The following is a 22112-nucleotide window of genomic DNA, read 5'->3' as shown; positions in this document are numbered from 1 at the left end:
CAAGCTGAAAGAACAGGTAGTTTTGGTGCCTAGGAAGGTCTCTGTCTTCTTACACTAACTTCAGGTGGTGGAAGGGGTATGGAAGCCCTCCCAGTTTTCTTTAACAAGGACACTAATCCTTTTCACAAAGACTCTACCCTTGAGATCTAGTCACTTCCCAAAGGCCCACTTCCTAATACTGTCACCTTGGGGATGGGGATTTCAAATGTGGGTGGTGGAAGAACATAGATGTAGGACCACAGCAGTAAGTGAACGAGCTATGGCACAAAAACTCTAAAAATAGGTTGTGTGTGTGTTTTAAACGATTTATTTTTATTTTATGTATTTATAGGTTGTGGGTGTTTTTACAAGATTTATTTTTATTTTATTCATTTATTTTTTCTTTCTTTCCTTCCTCCTTCCTTCCTTCCTTTCTTTCTTTCCTTCTTATTTTTGTTTTTGTTTTTTTCAAGAAAGGATTTCACTGTGGCTTTGGAGGCTGTCCTGGAACTAGCTCTTGTAGACCAGGCTGGTCTCGAACTCACAGAGATCCACCTGCCTCTGCCTCCCTAGTGCTGGGATTAAAGGCATGTGCCACCCCTGACTGGTTACAACACATGTTAACAACTGAGCTATCTCTTCAGCCCCCAGGGTTGCCTTTTTGACATGGATAAGTTCATAACAGGCACTGTGTGGGAGGAAAAGGCTAAGTTACAAAACCTTTTGTAGAGTCCTACTGTACACAGACAAAGACAGAGAAGACACGCAGGCACACTGATGGTGGGAAGTAGAATGATGGGAAATTTAATTTTCTGTGTTTAAAAGCATTAAATGAAGCATTCACCGAATCTGCATATTTGCTCCAGGGTTATCTATACATGCAGATACAGAAGCCGAGGCAGCTGCAGCCCTTGCTGCAGTTGCGCTGATGTCCTAATGGCTGCTGCTCTACAGGGCAGTGGCAAGGGGACAGGAATGGCTGTGTTTAGACAAAGCAGAGGGGAGAAGCTGGCAGGATTCCCGAGGACCCGGCAGCAGGGCTGCCAGGCCTGGGCCTCAGCATCCTCCTGCTTCTTTGAAAACAGTGTATATCTTGGATGAGACTCTTCCTCTGACAGAGCTGTGGGCTGTGTGGGTGCCGAGCTGGCCTGCCGGTGCCCTCTGACAGTTCTTCCTGTTGGTGTTGGAGGCTGGAGGAAGAGGACGTTCTGGCTTTTTGTGGAAACCTCTGCAGCAACCATTAGAACTCAGGGCCCACGGAGGTCAGAAGCGAACAGCAGAATTTTCCTGTTGTTATTACTGCTGTGTTTAAACATTCTGTCTTTCTTTTCTTTTAAAATTAACTATTAGGGTGTGTATGTGTGTATGCTTGTATGGGTGAATAATGTATATGTGTATTTCTGTGTATATGTATATTTGTATGCGTGTTTCTGTGTCTATGTGTGGGAATATGTGTGTGTATATTTGTATGTGTGATGTGTGTATATGCATGCATATTTGTGTGTGTATATATATATTGTATGTGTGTATATGTGCGTGCATGTGTGTATATTTGTGAGTGTGTGTGTCTGTGTCTGTAGATATATAGTAGGTGTGCATATGTGCATGCATGTGTGTATATTTGTGGGTGTGTGTGTTTGTGTCTGTATATATATTGTATGTGTGTATATGTGTGTGCATGTGTGTATATTTGTGTGTGTGTTTGTGTGTGTATATATATATTGTATGTGTGTATGCGTGTGTGCATGTGTGTACATTTGTGTGTGTGTTTGTGTGTATATATATATTGTATGTGTGTATACGTGCGTGCATGTGTGTACATTTGTGTGTGTGTTTGTGTGTGTATTATATATATTGTATGTTTGTATACGTGCGTGCATGTGTGTATACTTGTGTGTGTTTGTGTGTGTATATATACATATATATATATATTGTATGTGTGTATACATGCGTGCATGTGTTTTCACTACTGGAGATTGGACTCAGAGCCTCACGCATGTTAGGCAGGAGCTTAACCAGTGACCCTCGCCCACTTCATTTTCACCTGTGCTGAAGTCTCTATGGTGATGAATTCTTGCTCCCTGTATATTTGTCTCATTGCCTTGTTAGGCTGAGGGTGCATTCCTTGAGAGCAGGGGAGGGAGGCCTGTATTTCCAACTGCATCAAAAGAACTCAGAAGATAGTGTGTTGCCTAAGTGTCTGTGCCCCTGGTTTCAACATTGTGTGAATGGTTATCTGTTGGTAATTGCATCAAGCAGCCTTCATCTTAAGGCATCTCCCATGGGCCTGGCTCACTGAACATGTGTACTCTGGTGTGTGAAAAGCTGCCTCATGATCTGAGTTGTGACACAGTGCCTATTACAGCAGGAATTGGTTGAACCCTTCCCTGTGTAGTGACTTCCTCCAAGCATGTACATGGCCACCAGGGGCCTTCACTGTGACTTCACAGGCTGACACACTCAGTGCTTCTTATGAAGCCGCCCTTGCAGTGTTTGTGTGGGGGAAAGTCTGACTGAGGAGGGGGGCACCTTCAGCTCAGAGGGTAGCACCAGGAAGCACAGTTTCTGGCGGGAACTATGCAAAGGTTTTGCAGAACCACGACCGTATCTTTAGTGGCTGCTCTGTTATGTTACTTTATTCATTTTTGTGAAGAGCTATTTTGCATTGGAAAACAATCTTGGATTTTAATTTGTGTTGTGTAAAGTTTTCAAGGTCACTCTGGAAGGTAGGAACAATTAAAACACAAGAAAACTCTCTTCTCATTGGCTGGTTACTTAATTAGTTGTTTATCAATTGCTGAGCCCAAAAGGTTTCCAAGTGGGCATGAATGAGGAAGCAGATCAGAGAGCAGAGGTTCATGGGTCCCAGCGCCTAGGACTGGCCTGCCTTCTTTATTACTCAAGGGAGCAGGTGGAGACCAGGTTGAGTCTTTGCTCTCATAGCATTCACACCTTTGCACCCCATCTCCTAACCTGGGCAGTGAGTTCCTGTGGCTTCAGGCCACTCATCTTGCTCCTGTGTTAACTCATGGGTTCATCTTTTCACAGAATGGCTCCAGATAGAGGGGATTAGGGAAAAGGAGGACTTAGTGTGACATGCATGTCTCAGAAGCAAGGCCTGGGTTAGATGTTCCACGGACTCTTATTTTCATTAACAAGCTTGCAAAAGGGGCCTATTATCACTGTCACTTAAGAGTAGGCAAACCACTAGGCAGTGGTGGTGCACACCTTTAATCCCAGCTCTCGGGAGGCAGAGCCAGGTGGATCTCTGTGAGTTTGAGATCTACAAAGCAAGTTCTACAAAGAGCGTTCCAGGACAGGCTCCATAGCTACTGAGAAACCCTGTCTTGAAAAACCACACACACACACAAAGGCAAACCAAGGTTTAGAGATGTTTGAAAAAATGCCTGGGGCACCTTGGAAGAGTCTAGATCTGAACCCAAGGCTGTGTAGTTACAAATTAACCTTGACTTCCCATCAGCAGGTGACTTTACTTACTTCTGACCACAGGCCTGGGATACTGGCCAGGTGGGTGGAAATCAGCAGTCAGGAAGGTGGCTTTCTGTGCAGGTTTTAGGATTCTTTGAGCCTCTAGGGTGGAATACTTGATGGCCAGGAAGGAGGTTTGAAGCTGGTAGAGCTGCTCTGGCAGCTACAAGATGCCGTGTAATATGGAAGGAGGCCGAAATGATTTATGCTTGAAAGAATCTCTCTGACTCTGTCTCTGTCTTTCTCTGTCTCTGTCTCTCTCTGTCTCTCTCTCTCTCTGTTACAAAAATGCTCCTATTGCAATAAGCCTTGGATTTTAATAAACCAGACTAAGCAATTGTGTCAGGTCAAGGGACACAAATTGTGTTTATGTAGAGGTGTCAGGGCAAACAAGTCCCTGGTCAGAATCTCTCCTGAGCAGATGGATTTTTCCATGGCCCAACTTGCAAGGATTAACCTAGGACATTGAAAACTTTAGGGTACCTTGTTCCCCGGAGGTCCTCAAGGAGAGCTATTAGGAAGCCTGAAACTGGGGACTTTGTAGGCATGGGTATGTTGATTATATTATTGCCATGGAGTTTCCAAGGACGGAGACCGTTATGAGCTATAGATTCAAGACTGACACACTGAACAGTATCCAGACTCCATTTTACCCTGGGCAGATCTTCAAGTCCTGGGAGTTGGGCAGCTGCAAAGGCCAGTAGCAGGGAGTCACCATGGAACTTGTTGCTAATGTTTATGCAGTGACCAGTATGGAGCAGCATACAATATAGTTATTGTTCTGGGTTTCGGGAGTGCCAAGAGTGGCTGGTGTTAAAATGTATCCAGGATTTGGACGGAGACTCCTCTCTGCCTACCACTGTATTCAGTTTTGGAGGGCCATTGACCATGCCTGGGGATAGAGGGTGGGGATAGAGCAGATGGAATTGATGCGGGGAGTGGGCTCAAGGTGGATTGCTTCAAAGAGCCATGTGACCCAAGCCTGCTTTTCAAAGGGCCATTCTTTTAAAATATGGAAACTTACATATAGTAAATGAGGCAAACTTTCTGGTGGAAAGGTCTGTAGGGGTTTCTGTTTTTGTCATTTGATTTTTGTGGTGCTGGAGGTTGAGCACAGAGCCTGGCGCACGCCTGGGAAGTGCTTTAGCAGGAGCTATCCCCGAGACCCTAGGCCTGTGAATTTTAACACATGCAGAAGGTTGTGGGAGCTACCATAACCCAGATTCAGAACACTTCCATGGCTGTTTCCCACCCCAGTTGTCCTGTTGCTGTTCATTTTAGTTAACCTGCCTCGCCTAACACCTTATGGCCCGCAATCTTTCTCCTGTCTCTGCAGTTTGGCCTTTCCTACAAGAATGTCCTCTAAGTGGGACTAGGCTGTCTTTGGAGTCTGGCTTCTTCACTGCTCTGAGTGCATTTGAAGGCTGTCCGTGTCATTGCATAGGCCAGATTGCCCACACCCTTTTCACCACTGGAGCTTGAGCCCGGAGTCTTGCGTATGTCAACCAAGTGCGTCTCCACTGAGCCCTATCTGCAGCCCATTAACTCACTCCTTTCTCTTATTGGGTAGTAGTCTGTGATAGTATATGTTATGATTTGTCTTACCTATTTATTAGCTGAAAGTTGTTTGGTTCATTTCCAGCTTTTGATGATTCTGAGTAAAGCTATTAGCAACACCCATGCATTGGCCTGTATGTGTGTGAGTGTGCGAATGTGTGTATGGATGTTCTCAGGATATGTTTGGGGGTGCACACGCACATGAGTGCATGAGTGTGTGGAAGCCCATGATTGATATCAGAAATCCTCCTCCATGGCTCTTCTATCTTACTCATTGAGGCAGGGTGCCTCAACCAAACCCAGAGCTCACCCATATGCCTAGTTTTGTTAGCTAGCTTACTCTGAGGATCCCGTCTCTACCTTCCAGTGCTAGGTGAGCTGCTGGCATGTTCATGGATTCTGAGGGTCTGAATTCTGGTCCTCTTGCTTCTACAGTAACTGCTTTAACCACTGAGCCATCTCTCTAGTTCCCCTACCTCATTTTTTTTCTGTGACAGGGTCTCTCACTGAATCGGGAGCTTATCAGTTCAGTTAGACTGGCTTGACAGCAAGCCCCAGAGACCCTCTGTCTCTCCAACACAGGAATTACAGGTGCCTAGTTTTTCACACGAGTGTCAGGGATCTGAATTTAGGTCTTCATGCTTTACTGACTGAGCCATCTCCCCAGCCCCCAATGTACAGGTTTTTATAAGAAGGTAAGTTTCATTTCTCTTGTGTCAACATCTTGAGTGAGATTTCTGGACCACATGGCTAGTGTTTGTCAAACTTTATGAGAAACTGCCAAGCTTTTTCAGAGAAGCAGTACCGTTTTTGGTTCCTACCATTATGCATATAATTTTAAGCGACAATATGAAATGTAGAGGGAAGGATAAGAATGAAAAAGCAAGAGGAACCTTGATATATATTTGATATCATTGCTTAACATTTTTATTTATGTTTATTTTCAGGGTTCAAAATAGGTATATTGGTATCTCACTGTGGTTTTAACTTGGATTTCTATTTAAATGTTTTTGATGTTTCCAAGTGAAGTCCACGTATGCAGTCACCGTTTTCAGGACTGAAAGAAATGGCCAGCCAGATTATATTGGGCTGTATTTTTGTACATGGAAAAAACATTTATCTGTCAAGTCTGTGTATTTAAAATTTACCACAATTTTGGTTTCCTTGTTGTGGTGTTTCTTTATATTTTAATATACCCTGAGCCTGTGGCATTTAGGAATGGTGTCTGGCTGCCATTAACAGATCCCAACCGTGGAGGAGGCATAATTATACATAATTCACATAAAGGAATTCCAGATGTGGACAACTCAGGGCTGGCAAGGTGACTCCACAAAATCATCAGGGACCCAGTTTCTCTCTCTCTCTCTCTCTCTCTCTCTCTCTCTCTCTCTCTCTCTCTCTCTCTCTCTCTCTCTCTCTCTCTCTCTCTCTCTCTCTCTCTCCTCTCATTACTTTCCAGACAGGAGAGAGACTTGGAAGAGGCTCTTCCCATTTTTTTTGTTATGGTAGGAGAGACTTACTCTGCTCCTTGTATATGCAGGTGCTCTCTCTCTCTCTCTCTCTCTCTCATTCTTTCTCTGAGCAGGTACATCTGTATGTGTGCACGTGGAGAGGTTATTCCTTAGGGATCATCCATTTTTTCTTTTTTCTTTTTGAGACAGGGTCATCCCATGGTCTAAAACTTACCCATCAGGTCAGCCTGGCTAGCCAGGGAACCTCAGGGATCCCTCTACCTCCCCAGCACTGGGGTTATAAACAGGCATCACCACGCCTAACTTTTTTTAAAATCTTTTATTTGTGAGCCATGGGGATTCAACCCAGGTCCTTGTGTTTGAAGGTGAACACTTTACTGACCGAGTTGTCTTTTAAGTTGTCATGCATCCCTTCACTTTCCTCACTGTGATCCTGCCCTGGGTGTGGTTTATATTAATATCCAGTACATCTGACTGCTTTCTGCTTAGGGGAAATATCTGGGGCTTTCCTTATATCATTAGGAAATAACTAGGCCTTTAATTCCAGTGGAAACTCAGTTTGAAGACGTGCACGTCTTTAAGTTCATTTGAAAACTAGAAGCATCAAGTTAAAAAGTTGGAGGAGGGATGGTTAAAATCTGGTGTGTGGAGACACTGATTATGGGCAGTCTGACAGTGAAGGAAGAGTCGAGAACAAACTGGATGAAAGCCAAAGGCCAACTGGTTTGTCCTTTCTGAAGAGTTTTCTGACCACTTGGCAATGAATGAAATCTGAACAGCTTCCTTGGCCTGGTGACGTAGCTTCAACCCTCTGAGAGGTCCCCGGTCGCCAGAAGAGTCTTCTCATCTGTAACTCTGATGCTCATGATGGAGAGTATTCTTGCTGTTCTTATTAGAGTGTCTGTTTTAATAATTGCTTTTGTTAAATATTTAGAAACAGCCGGGCAGTGGTGGCGCACGCCTTTAATCCCAGCACTTGGGAGGCAGAGGCAGGTGGATCTCTGTGAGTTTGAGACCAAGCCTGGTCTACTGAGCGAGTTGTAAGATAGGCTCCAAAACAATACAGAGAAACCCTGTCTCGAAAAACCAAAAATAAATAAATAAATAAATAAAAACATTCTGATAGTTCGATTAATTCATGCATACAACATACCTTGAACGTGCCCACCCCCACCTTCCAAAATCCCCACTAAACATCACCATTTCAACTTCATGTCCTTATTTTTTTTTAAAATCTCATTGAGTCTGATAAGTGCTGTCCACTTCTGCATGAGGTGGGGCCCACCACTGGAGTTTGGGCATCCTCTCAAAGACCACACCCCCAAAGGAAAGTGCCACTCCCAGTGGTCATTGAATGCCAACAGGTTCTCAGCTGTAGATGGGACCGTATGAATCTCTCCCTCATCCACACTGAGATGCTGCTTGGATTGATGAGGTCTTGTGCAGACAGTCACAACTGCCTTGAGCTCATGAATGCACGGTCCTGTCGGTCCTGTCTCATCCAGAGGACAGGATTCCACCACGGTCCTCCCAATCCTGAGGTTCTCACATTTCCCCCCTCTTGTGTGATGTTCCCTGAGACTTGAGGTTGACTTAGATGTCACATTTAGGGCTAAAAAGTCAGCAGCCACTTATTCTCAACACTTTAGCTAGTTATAAGCTTCAGCATTAACTACTGTTCACTGCAAGAACCAACCAACAAACAAAAACAAACAACCTTCTCTGACAAAGGTTGAGAAGGTTGTTTGAGAACATTTCCATTTAGCAAACAGCAGTGGTAGACTCCTCACCCCAAAGACCTCCCCAGTGATGGGATTTTGTTCAGGTTTAGAATATCAGGTATGCCATCTGCTCTTGTGGAGTAGGCCTCAAATCCAATCCAAAAGCAGCTACTTACACCTGTAACCATTCAGGCCACTATTTCACCAGTGGACACATCCTGCCTGGCAGGTTGGTCTCGTCACGTGCAGGGTCCATTACTGGGTAAGACCATTGAGGATTTTTCTTCCTCACTGACCTGCATTCCACATTTTGGCACTAGGAAAGCCAGTCAATGGGGAGAACATTTCCAGATGGGCATGGTAGCACACGCCTTTAATCCCAGCACTCAGGAGGCAGAGGTAAGCAGATCTCTGAGTTCAAGTCCAGCTTGATCTACAGAAAAGTTCCAGGACATCTAGGGCTACACAGAGAAATCCTGTCTCCAAAACCAAAAAAGAAAACAAAAGTCATTTCCAGCTTGGTGATTTATATATGTCTTGCAATAAAAGTACAATATATCTTCAGCAATAGGGTTTTACATCAAGTTTTCATGAGCAACTAAGAACAGTGACCATAGCCTATGCTGTTTTGGATGCTTCTGAGACCTCCTTGACCTTGACATATTTTAATAACCCATGTCTTCTGGGAGGAAGTTGCTTTGTCCACTCATGTACTCACCCACTAGAAATTTGCTCCTGTGTACCCTGGTGCCACCCTTCTCTAACCTCTTTATGGCTTCCTTTGTCTTAGAAGATGCATTTACATATTTCCTCCTCAACCTTTAAACATAGCAGCCTGCCTTCTTCCCTCCCAGTGGGAAGCATTGCTTTCTCTGTCATATAAAACAGAAGATAATTTATGCAGGCTGCCATCCCTATGTGTCTGAACCTACCCATGTCCACATCCACGCCCTCCCCTCATCATGGGCAGTGACCACATGTTGTATCAGTCTGTGCCCTTCTACTTTTGTGATGAAGCTCACCACTCGTGTTCTCCTAAGGATGCTACTGTAGCAATTGCACAGAATCCAGCACAGAATCGTCTGCATCCTACCCCCTCTGCTGCACACCACTCCCTCCAATGGCACGCTGGACCAGCTCTGCTTCAATGTCTCCCGCGTCACTTTCTAGTGACCCTCTAATTTCTCTGCTGCTTTGACAGGACAGCTTTCTCAAATGGATGCCCCTCCTCATTTCTCATGATCTCTCTTATCTCAAACCTGAAGCAAGCTTTCTTGTTGGATTGTCTTCGGATCGCCAGCCCCCAAGTAACAGCACGGAGACTTCTTATTAATTATGAAAGCTTGGCCTCTAGCTTAGGCTCGTCCTACTAGCTCTTAAAACTTGAGCTAATCCATTTGTATTAGTCTACGTTCTGCCACGTGGCATACCTCTTCCATCTTGCACCCCGGTTTCCCTCGGTGTCTGGCTGGTGACCCCCCCTTTCTTTTTCCCAGAACTCTCTGGTAGTTCCACCTATACCTTCTGTCAAGTTGTTGGCTGTTTAGCTTTTATTGAACCAGTCACAGTGTCATATCTTTACACAGCATAATCAAATATCTTGAAACACAAACCTATCAGGCTTTTGTCTCCACCATTTTCTTTTTTCTGAAACAGTTTGTGTCACCTATGACCTCTGAGCTGGTTATGCCAGTGGTCAATGTTCAGTGCTCAGTGTTCTGGACCTGTAGCAACACTTGGCATGGTCAATCCCCATGGCTTCTTGAGAAATGCTCCTTACTTTCAGGCATATCCCTTTCTTGGTTCTCTTCTGACCCCCAGGATATTCCTAGTTAGTTTCATTTGCTGCTTCATCCTCGTCCCCTGCTTCTTCCTTGTTTCTTGGTTTCTTCTCATTGTTCCCTTCTCTAAATATGGGGATTCTGTCTTGTTTCTTCCACCATTTTAAAATTTCCACCTATCAATATTGGAGTTCCTCTGAGTTCAGTCCTTGGAATTCTCTGCTCCTTTATTTTATTGACTGTGGTTTGAATAACCTCTGTATACAAATCATCTCAACCTATGTCTCTAATCAGAATGTTTAGTATATATTCATACAAGCACACTTAACTTCTTCTTCTTCTTCTTCCTCCTCCTCCTCCTCTTTCCTTTCTTCCTCCCCCTTTTCCCTTCTCCTCCTTCCCCTCCTCCTCCTCCTCTTCTTCCTCCCCCTCTCCTCTTTCTTCTTTTTTGTTTTTTTCAAGACTGGGTTTCTCTGTTTAGCCCTGGCTGTTCTGGAACTTGCTCTGTAGACCATGCTGATTTCAATTTCAGAGATTCGTCTACCTCTACCTCCCAAGTGCTGGGATTTGATGTGGGATGTCCTGTATGCTGTGAATATGTGTTGTTTTTATTGGTTGATGAATAAAGCTGGCCAATGAACAGACAAAATTTAGCTGAGCAGACAATCCAAGCAAAGATACAGAGAGAGGGAAGGTGGGGTAAGAGAGATACCATGTAGCCACCAAGGAGGCAAGATACAAGGGCATCACTGGTAAGCTGCAACTGCACAGATTAGTAAAAATTGGTTAATTTATGAGAGAGATAGCCAGTAATAAGACTAAGCCATTGGCAAAACAATTATAAATGTATATTAAGTCTCTGAGTTGTTATAAGTGGCTGTGGGGACCCAGGGGGTGGAGAGAAGCCAGTTCAATAGGACTGGGCTACATGGAGAAAAGTCTCTCTCTAAAGGGATTAAAGGCCTGTGCCACTGCTGCCCTGCTCATATTCAACTTCTTGCTCAGACCTCTGTATGGATTTTTAATAGCACCCAAAGCTTAAAATGAAGCTAAAATCTCCATGTATTTTCCACCAAACACACCAGACTTATTTTGTCTCCCCCAACTCCAAATCAACAGCTTCATCTTTATAATGGTGGTAAAGCCTTTGGAGCTGTAGAGGAGAAAGAATATTTCCTCTATCCTTAATGGGTACAAATTGTTAGGAGAAAACCATGTATGAATTTATTACGTGCATAAGCTATATATATTGCAGGAAATAAATACTAGGCGACATAGAAGCTTGTTTACCCTCTGTGCAGTGTGTAGGCAGCTTATGACAGAATAAGTGACTTCTGTGAAAGATGAATGGGCACACAAGAGACAGATCTGGGCGCAATGTTTGCCTGTCCTATCTTTTCTTGTTTGTTTCTTCTTCCCTGGTGATAGCAGAATTCATGACAATTGAGCTGCCTTTGGAGGTTCTGTCTGGAGATGAGAGAATTTCAGCAGGGCAGTGGTGGTGCATGCCTTTAATCTCCGCTCTCGGAAGGCGGAGGCAGGAAGACCTCTGAGTTCCAGGCCAGCCTGAACTATAGAGTGAGTTCCAAGGCAGAAAAAAAAAAGTTCAGAGAAAGCCCCCTCCCGCACTGACTGTTCCCTGACTGCCCTAAGCTTGAAGCCCCAAGTAATATATTTTGGGGTGACATTTCCTAAACTCCTCTATTTCTTACATCTGAAATTCTCCAGAAGTTCCCCATGTTAGAGGTTAAGATGGAGTCTGCGGAGAGAAACCAGGTTGGAAGTTGAGCAGTAAGAGTCTGGGGTTGAGCCAGCCCAACTGTGCAGCTGGGTCCGCTTCAGAAAGTGGTGCTGCAGGTGGATTCCCAGCTGGAGAATTCTCTATGGTGCAAGCACACTGTTTACGTAGAGGCATTTCTATGGAAGCAAAGGTTAATGTTTGGAGCAATCTGTACTTTCTCTATCTGTAGGGCAGCCAGCTGAGAGATTTCTAGATGCTGGGCTCCAACAACCATCTTCAACTGGAATAAGGGAAGGCAGGGACAACCGGAAATATTTTCCTAGTGAACTGTCTGAGCAGACTGGACATCAGCAGGCATAAAGCTTGTCCATACGTAATTTGTGATGATTTTCTGGAGTCCTTATCTAGTTGTCCAGTGTCAGCTTCCATTGCTCCAAGAAAAGGTAGTTTTATTTTCAGTAATTCCAAGTCAGAGGGGTGGGAAAAATACTTGTTTGGAGGATCATTGTGGAAACTGGAAGAAATAAGGATCCTACCATGTTTTAGGGTAAATTAGGCCTCCAAAAATAATGAATTAGTATTTTCATTTTTACATGTGACTCATGGTGGGGGGAGAATTTAATATGGGTGCATTGTATTTTTCTCCTAACACAGTTTTTCTCTTGATCATCACTCTCAATTATTTTTATCACAGACAATCACAATCACAGACTGCTCTTTGAGAAATAACTGTATTCCCATTAAATTTGGCTTGATTATTTATAATACATAAGTGCTACAATACTGATAATTGGCTGCATGGACTGTTTTTGCTGCAATTTAAAAAATTGTGTGGGTATAAGTGTGTGTGTGTGTATGCATGTATGTGTAAAGGTATGTCATGTCATGGTACATGCATGGAGGTCAGAGGATGACTTCAGGTGTCCATCCTTGCTTTCCACTTTGTTTGAGACAAGGTCTCTTGCTGTTCAGTGCCTATGTATACCAGGTGATTTGGCCAATGAACCTCCAGGGATTTTCCTGTCTCTCTCTCCTATCTCATTGTGGGATTACAATTTGGGTATGTATAGCTTTATGTAGGTTCTGGGATTTGAACACAGTTCCTCATGTTGAATGACAAGCACTTTATTCACCAAATCTCTCCTGAGTCCTGTTGGCAAATCTAGTACTCTTTAGTTTTTGCCTATTCAACTACAGATTTGAGGGAGTGACTCTCTTCTTGAGGTTCCCCCTAATATCCAAGTTTCCTGGGCCTGCTAGGAAGTACCAAACATTCTTTACTCACTTGTTAAGGCACCATGCATTGTGAGTACTGAAGTAACCAGAAGGGCATAAACTCATGTGGAGTGGTTCCTTAGAACTGTCTGCTATATCAGAAAGTAACATTCTAGTCAAAGCCTCACTAGTATAGCTAGTGTTCCCAGTTGAATGTTAGGACAGCAGACTCAAATTGAACTCGTATAAATACATTTATTGCTGCATAACAAGGGCTCAGACTGATGGCCCCACAATCCTGGAGAGAAAAGATAAGGAGGGAAATCAAATGTCTCAGCTTACAAAAGCATCCTTCATGCTGCTGTGACTCACACACAGCTTAAAAGAAGAATCTTTTTTTAAAGCCAGGGAAATAAAGCAGGAAGAACCATCACTCTGCAAGCAAAAGTCTTCCAAAAATTCACAACCCTTTGCTTGTTGAGTTCCAAATAATTCTTGTTCTGCTTGATTTTGAGTTGGTGGTTTTGTGAGCTGTTTTCTGTTAAAGTTTTGGAAATTCTTACCCAGCTCAATGGTGTGATCATAAAGTAACCAGACCTGACATTGCAGGGTCCTTGTCAGAGTATTTTCCGTGACAGATTCTAAAGAATTGCAAATGCCATCAGAAAGGAACCAAAACCACTCCTGGATGATAAGCTCCCAGAATGGCCATCGTTAAAGATCTCATGAGAGTCCGTTGTGACTCTCCATCTGCAGGGTCGTTTGGGTTTTTGGCCCACAACCCTTTCACATATCTAAGTTATTAGATTTCTGGGACTTTGAGGTCAAGATCTGGATTTTTTTGGTTATCATATCAACAACATATCTGGAAATAGAATTAAAAGAAATTACAATAGCTTTTTTGTTTTTTTAAAATACAGCTTCTCATATAATTTCTTCACTCGTGCAGGATGAGATGGGCTACTTGAGCTTCCCAGGAGAGCCCCAAGTTAGTTCAGAGTCAAGAGAGAACTTAACTTAGAATTTGATTTTGGGAAAGTGGTTTGAAATGTCAAAAAGGTTTCTAAAATCAGAGGTCATTCTATCTTTAATTTAGCTAGAGTGACTTTATTGCCATTTTGGACTTCAAGGTTAAATGCAGAATTGTATAGTTATTGGAGAAAGCCTTAGTCTGTTGATAGAAATGAGTTTTTTTATCAAAGATTTGATAAAATGTATCATGAATCACAGAAAATCACCATTACCATTATTACTACCACTAACATTATCCACCACTATTACCATCAGCAGCAGCGTCACCACCACCACCACTAACATCACCCCCCACCTCACCACCATAATATTTCAGATAGAGTGTCACAGTGTAGCCCATGCTAGTGTAGAACTCACTATGTAGCCCAGGCTGGCCTCAAACTTATGGTAACCCTCCTGACTGAACCTCTGAAGTGCTGGGAATGTAGATATGGGCCATCACACTTGCTGGAAAGTTATTTTGATAGAATACACACAAATTTTATGCAGATCACTCAAAGGTAGAAAAGAAAGAAAAAGAAAAAATTTGTGCTATCTATAAGATTTTTCATTTTATAGAGAATACTAAATTCTAATAGTTTTAATTATATGCTATACTTTAAGTCTTAGTAACCATAATGCTCAGTGAAAATATAGGAAATAGTTTGAATATGTCATATACTAGCTCTTATGAATATATATTTCATAATTTCTAGAGATACATGCTTCATCATAGGACAGTTTTTCTTTATTAATGATTCAAATATTTATAGTTCCTTTCTAATAAGCCAAAATTAGAAAAGTGAAGCCTTTGTTTAGCAATTAATGTTTGAGAATTTCATCACATTCGGAAATGATGTCAATATCCGATGGATATCTCTCAATTAATTGAACTTAACAAAACTTCAAGGGTGTGGTTGCCAAAGAGATTTGGCAAAAATTTCAGTAAACATAAGACATAATTATCCTAGAGACATTCATCCGAAAACTTTTATCCCACTTACATCTTATTTGATTTATTTGTTCTTAACAACGTGCTTGGATTACTCGTGAACACTGTTTTCTCATTAGTGACTTTTAAAGCTCATTCCCTGGGCAAGAGCCCTGCAAGTAAACATACAGGTATTCCTCTCACAACCCAGGGACACCAGCAATAGTGAGCTATCCTGATCCACCCAAGCCACTGGAGTTAGTTCCTCTATTCCAGCAGTTCTACACATATTATTTTTAAGCAGATTTGAATTAAATAGCATACATATCTATATACACATACACAGATATAAACATACATGCACCCATAAGCATAAGATCTATAGCTTTCCTTTTAAAGTTTTAGCCATGAAACAAGCACAATATAAAACACCCATTTGTAAGAATAGTTGGATCCAATTTCTGGCTAAAGGTCTTTACTAGAACTGGGCCTATGAGGTTTTCTGTTTGTTACTTTACAAATAGTTCTGATCTCTCTCTCTCTGTGTCTCCGTCTCTGTTTCTGTCTCTCTCTGTGTATCAGTCTCTCTCTGTCTCTCTCTCTTGCCTCTCTTTTAGAGTTATCTCCCTGAAGTTTGCAAACGGGACGTATTTCTAGGTAAGACAGGGTATACATTTTAAATTTCATGAGCATAGAGAAAGAATGCAGGGTTTTTTTCAAGGAGTTTTGAGACTGTGTTGCCTACTAGGTGTCTAAGGTGTTTATTACATTTTCCTTATTTTTCTTAAGTGTAAGAAACTTTTGTTTCCATATTTCTTAAGTGTAGGAATCTTTTGTTTCCAGTAGTTTGAATTTCTTATTTTATGATTTCAGCAAGCCTTTTACCATGAGTAGATAAGGTTGGAGGCCGACTTTAATTGCTTCTGGAAGCACATTCCTTTAAAGACTTAATTGGTGAGATGAGAACAGTTATTTTTAATTCTCCAAAGAATTTTCTTGCAGCCCCACATGATATCAAGGATCGGATCCTTTTATGCAATCTTTACTTTATTCCTTAATATTAGGGTGCACATTTCCAACTAAGATGGAAATCAAAATATTTCTCTATGCTAGAGTTCTAGCTGTTTATCTTTTTCGGAATGCTCTTGTAAATGACTTTTGTTCTTTCTGTGTGCCTAGTTCTACTTCCACTCAGGAGAGAAGGCTTCTTACAGAAGTTCCCTTCATGCTTGGAACGACAAGTTCTAAGCCCAATGACCTGGGACTCAAAGGAATAAGCCTTTTCTGGCTTTAACCACAGGTGCATGAGGCTCCCCCAACTGGGGAGCAGAAAGATGCACATTACCCAAGCACTTCCAGAGTCAGCTAGACATTGTCTCTGAGACATTGCCCCTGAGAGATCCCTACTTGGTTTTGTGTATTAGCCACAAATGGGATACAACCCAGATTTCCATACAGCCTGGGGCCCACAGACACTCAATAACACTCCTTTTCAATGTGACCTTCCATAGGTACTAATAAGATCTCTCTAAAACTTGTTGTAAAACACAGTACACTTATTTATTTTAGAAGTGACTCAAAACAATAAGCCTTTTCATGGAAACACTGGGAGGAACTCCCCAGGTTAGAATATAATGGCTGTAAAGTGCATTTCCCAAAGAGGATGCAGACGACCCAGCCCCATGATCCAAAGTGTGGATAGATTAAGAAGGCAAAGGCCTTCGCCACCGCTGGCAGCTAACAAGCATGCTTACGGAAACTGAAGTTGGCCTCTCCTAGAACGTGGAACAGTACTAGTTGTACACCCACTGATCTGTCACACTAGTCAGGTGGTACTAAAATAGGAGGTTCACGTCACTAACCATGCAACACAGATAGGACAGAAAAGGCCCTATAGATTTCTTAGGAAGCCCAGCCACCCTGAGAGATAGCATGATGGTGAAAGAGAATGCTGCATGTCACCTTATATCTTGGGTTCCTTTCCTATTTGACTAACTGCTGAGACAATGGACTCGTGCCTTTAGCTGGCAGTGACCACAACCTCACTTGTCAAATAGCCAAGTTCTCAGAACAGAAAGCAGGACATGAAGAGAACTCCGTACAGTTTTTTTTGCCTTGTGGGACTGTCTTCATTACTCTTCTTTTTTTTTTAAATTTTATTTTCCAGTTTAAATTTGGATAAGAAACAAGGTTGCTTCACAAGTCAGTTCCAGGTCCCTCTCCCATTCCCTCCCTTCCTCCCGAGCCCTCCCCCCCCGTATCCCCTCATTTCCTCAGGGAGGGTGAGGCCCTCCATGGGGGTGTGCATAGTCTGTCATTTCATATAGGGCAGGGCCTAGACCATTCCCCAAGAGTTCGGGTGACAGTGCACCTCACATTGTTCTATGGGAGTCCAAAGTCCGTGTGTATACTTGGGATGGGTACTGATCTGCTGCCCAAGGCTCAATAGATTCCCTAGGCCTCCTCACTGACACCCAGATTCAGGGGGTCTTGATCAGTCCCATGCTGGCTTCCCAGGCTGATGCCTGGGATTCAAGAGTTAACCTTTGTCTGGTCAGCTGTTTCTGGGGGTTAAACCAGCCCAGTCTTAATCCCTTTGATCATCAGTCCACCCTCTCTGTTACTGGCTTTCTTGAGTTCAGCTCAGTACTTAACCAAGGGAGTCTGCCTCTTCTTCGATCAGCCACTAAATAAAGTTTCTGTTTCCCAGACTCTCTGGCCATAGGATTGAAGGCTGGCACTCCCCAGATCTATGTCTAAAATCCATATATGAGAGAGTACATGCCATGTTTCTCTTTTTGTGACTGGGTTACCTCACTCAGGATGGTTTCTTCTAGTGTCGTCCATTTGCCTGCGAATCTCATGATTCCATTATTTTTTTCTGCTGAATAGTACTCCATTGTGTAGATGTACCACATTTTCTCTATCCACTCTTCAGGTGAGGGACATCTAGGTTGCTTCCAAGTTCTGGCAATTACAAATAAAGCTGCTATGAACATAGTGGAACAGACATCTTTGTTGTATGAATGGGCATCTTTTGGATATATGCCTAAGAGTGGAGTTGCTGGGTCTTGTGGTAGGTTTATTCCCATTTTTCTGAGGAATCTCCATACTGATTTCCAAAGTGGCTGAACCAGTTGGCACTCCCACCAGCAATGGAGGAGTGTCCCCTTTCACCACATCCTCTCCAGCATAAATTGTCATTGGTGTTTTTGATTTTAGCCATTCTGACAGGAGTGAGATGGTATCTGAGAGTTGTTTTGATTTGCATTTCCCGGATGGCTAAGGATGTTGAGCACTTTCTCAAGTGCCTCTCAGCCATTTTAGACTCCTCTATTGAAAACTCTCTATTTAGTTCTGCAGCCCACTTTTTAATAGGGTCCTTTGGTGTTTTGGAGACTTGCTTCTTGAGTTCTTTGTAAATTTTGGAGATCAACCCTCTGTCAGATGTGGGATTAGTGAATATTTTTTTCCCATTCTGTGGGCTGCCTTTTTGTCTTGCTGACTGTGTCCTTTGCTTTACAGAAGCTTCTCAGTTTCAGTAGGTCCCATTTATTAATTGTCAATCTCAGTGTCTGTGCTACTGGTGTTATGTTCAGGAAGCTGTCTCCTGTACCAATTCGTTCAAGGGTACCACCCACTTTCTCTTCTAAGAGGTTCAGTGTGGCTGGATTTATGTTGAGGTCTTTGATCCATTTGGACTTAAGTTTTGTGCATGGTGATAAACATGGATCGATCTGCATTCTTCTACATGCCAGTCTCCAATTATGCCAGCACCATTTGTTGAAGATGCTTTCTTTATTCCATTGTATATTTTTAGCTTCTTTGTCAAAGATCAGATGTTCGTACGTGTGTGGGTTAATACCCGGATTTTCAATTCGATTCCATTGGTCTACCTGTCTATTTTTGTGCCAATACCAAGCTGTTTTCAGGACTATAGCTCTATAATAGAGCTTGAGGTCAGGGATGGTGATGCCTCCGGACGTTGCCTTGTTGAACAGGGTTGTTTTGGCTATCCTGGGTCTTTTGTTTTTCCATACAAAATTGATTATTGTTCTTTCAAGGTCTGTGAAGAATTGTGCTGGGATTTTAATGGGGATTGCATTGAATCTGTAGATTGCTTTTGGCAGGATTGCCATTTTTACTACATTGATCCTACCTATCCAAGAGCATGGGAGATCTTTCCATTTTCTGAGGGCTTCTTTAATTTCTTTCTTTAAAGATTCAAAGTTCTTACGATACAGGTCTTTCACTTGTTTGGTTAGCGTTACCCCAAGGTATTTTATGTTGTTTGTGGCAATTGTAAAGGGTGATGTTTCTCTGATTTCTCTTTCAGCCCTTTTATCATCTGTATATAGTAGGGCTACTGATTTTCTTGAGTTGATCTTGTAGCCTGCCACTTTGCTGAAGGTGTTAATCAGCTGTAAGAGTTCCCTGGTAGAGTTCTTTGGGTCATTGATGTAAACTATCATATCGTCTGCAAACAGTGAAAGTTTGACCTCTTCCTTCCCAATTTGTATCCCCTTGATCCCCCTTTGTTGTCGTATGGCAATAGCTAGAACTTCAAGTACCATGTTGAAAAGGTATGGAGAGAGTGGACAGCCTTGTTTTGTTCCTGATTTTAGAGGAATTGCGTTGAGTTTCTGTCCATTTAGTTTGATGTTGGCTGTTGGTTTACTGTATATAGCTTTTATTATGTTTAAGTATGTCCCTGTTATCCCAGATCTCTCCAAGACCTTTATCATGAAGGGGTGTTGGATTTTGTCAAAGGCTTTTTCAGCATCTAGTGAGATGATCATGTGATTTTTGTTTTTCAGCTTGTTTATATGGTGGATTACGTTGATGGATTTTCGTATGTTGAACCATCCCTGCATCCCTGGGATGAAACCTACTTGATCGTGGTGAATGATTGTTTTGATGTGTTCTTGGATCTGATTTGCTAGTATTTTATTGAGTATTTTTGCATCAATGTTCATGAGGGATATTGGTCTGAAGTTCTCTTTCTTAGTTGTATCTTTGTGTGGCTTGGGGATCAAGGTTATTGAAGCCTCATAGAAAGAGTTTGGCAAAGACCCTTCTGCTTCTATTGTGTGGAACACTTTGAGAAGAATTGGTATAAGCTGTTCTTTGAATTTCTGGTAGAATTCTGCAGTGAGGCCATCTGGACCTGGGCTTTTTTTGGTTGGGAGACTTTTGATGACAGCTTCTATTTCCATAGGGGTTATAGGTCTATTTAAATTGCTTATCTGTTCTTGATTTAATTTTGGCAATTGATAGCTGTCCAGGAAGTCATCCATTTCCTTTAAATTTTCGAATTTTGTGGAGTACAGGTTTTCAAAGTATGACCTAATGATTCTCTGGATTTCCTCAGAGTCTGTTGTTATGTCCCCCTTTTCATTTCTAATTTTGTTAATTTGCGTGTTCACTCTCTGCTGTTTGGTAAGTTTGGACAAAGGTTTGTCTATCTTGTTGACTTTCTCAAAGAACCAACTCTTCGTTGCATTGATTCTTTGTATTGTTTTCCTGGTTTCTACTTTATTGATTTCAGCCCTCAATTTGATTATTTCCTGGCGTCTACTCCTCCTGGGGGAGTGTGCTTCTTTGTGTTCTAGAGCTTTCAGCTGTGATGTTAATTCTCTGGTATAACTGTTCTCCTGTTTCTTCATGTGAGCACTTAGCGCTATGAACTTCCCCGTAGCACTGCTTTCAAAGTGTCCCATAGGTTTGGGTATGTTGTGTCTTCATTCTCATTGAATTCGAGGAAGTCTTTAATTTCTTTTTTTATTTCCTCTTTGACCCAGGGATGGTGCAGTTGAGCATTATTCAATTTCCATGAGTTTGTAGTTTTTCTGCAATTTGTGTTGTTGTTGAATTCTAATTTTAAAGCATGGTGGTCTGATAAGATGCATGGAGTTATTCCAATTTTTTGTAGCTGCTGAGGTTTGATATGTTGCCAAGCATGTGGTCGATTTTTGAGAAGGTTCCATGTGGTGGTGAGAAGAAGGTATATTCTTTTTTATGTGGATGAAATGTTCTATAGATATCTGTTAATCCCAGTTGGGTCATTACTTCTATTAGACCTTTTGCTTCTTTGTTGAGTTTCTGTTTGGTATTCCTGTCTAGTGGTGAGAGTGGTGTGTTGAAATCTCCCACTATAACTGTGTGGGGCTTTAGATGAGATTTAAGTTCTAATAATGTTTCTTTAACGAATGTGGATGCCTTTGTATTTGGGGCATAGATGTTCAGGATAGACACTTCATCTTGGTGGGTTTCACCTGTGATGAGTATGTAATGACCTCCTTCATCTCTTTTGATTGATTTTATTTTAAAGTCTAGTTTGTTAGATATTAGGATTGCTACCCCTGCTTGTTTCTTGGGTCTATTTGATTGAAAAATTTTTCCCAACCTTTAACTCTCAGGTAATGTCTGTCTTTAAGGGTGAGGTGTGTTTCTTGTATGCAGCAGAAGGAAGGGTTCTGTCTTCGAATCCAATCTGCCAGTCTGTGTCTTTTTATGGGTGAGTTAAGGCCATTAACATTGAGGGATATTAATGACCAATGATTGCTCATCCTTCTTCGATTTGCGATGGTTGTTGTTGGTGGAATTATGTGTGGAATTTCACACCTTTGTTCTTTTGGCTGTTGGTAGAGAGGGATTCTCTAATGCTTATGTTTTTCTGGTTGTAGTTAGCTTCCTTGGGTTGGAGTTTTCCTTCCAAAATTTTCTGTAGGGCTGGGTTAGTGGACACATATTGCTTGAATCTAGTTTTGTCATGGAATATCTTGTTTTCTCCGTCTATAGTGATTGAGAGCTTTGCCGGGTATAGTAGTCTGGGCTGGCATCCATGGTCTCTTAGTGCAGGTAGAATATCTATCCAGGACCTTCTGGCTTTCAGAGTTTCCATGGAGAAATCAGGTGTAATTCTGATAGGTTTGCCTTTATATGTTACTTGACCTTTTTCCTTAGCTGCTCTTAATATTCTTTCTTTATTCTGTATGTTTGGGGTCTTGATTATTATGTGGCGAGGGATTTTTTTTGTGGTCCACTCTATTTGGTGTTCTGTAGGCTTCTTGTACCTTCATTGGCATGTCTTTAAGGTTGGGGAAGTTTTCTTCTATGATTTTGTTGAATATGCCTTCTGCCCCTTTGAGGTGGATTTCTTCTCCTTCTTCTATACCTATTATTCTTAGGTTTGGTCTTTTCATGGTGTCCCAT

General features: G+C 42.2%; 1 protein-coding gene across 4 annotated transcripts in view; it reads left to right on the top strand.

Moving 5' to 3' along the window:
* The window catches only part of Smoc1 (SPARC related modular calcium binding 1), a 160249-nt gene that overhangs the window by 24959 nt on the left and 113178 nt on the right, over window positions 1–22112 (top strand). Inside the window, exon 1 of one of the 4 annotated variants that reach the window (XM_040742817.1) lies at window positions 1222–1241. The exons of the other annotated variants lie outside the window; for them this stretch is intronic. The gene's annotated coding sequence lies outside the window, so the exon portion shown is untranslated. Of the gene's footprint in view, window positions 1–1221; window positions 1242–22112 lie in introns of those variants that run through there. 4 annotated transcript variants of the gene reach the window in all.

Source organism: Mesocricetus auratus, unplaced genomic scaffold (assembly GCF_017639785.1).
Source record: "Mesocricetus auratus isolate SY011 unplaced genomic scaffold, BCM_Maur_2.0 Super-Scaffold_15014, whole genome shotgun sequence".
Lineage (NCBI taxonomy): Eukaryota > Metazoa > Chordata > Mammalia > Rodentia > Cricetidae > Mesocricetus > Mesocricetus auratus.
Note: the sequence above shows the minus strand (reverse complement) of the source record. Positions and strands in the feature narration are given on the sequence as shown.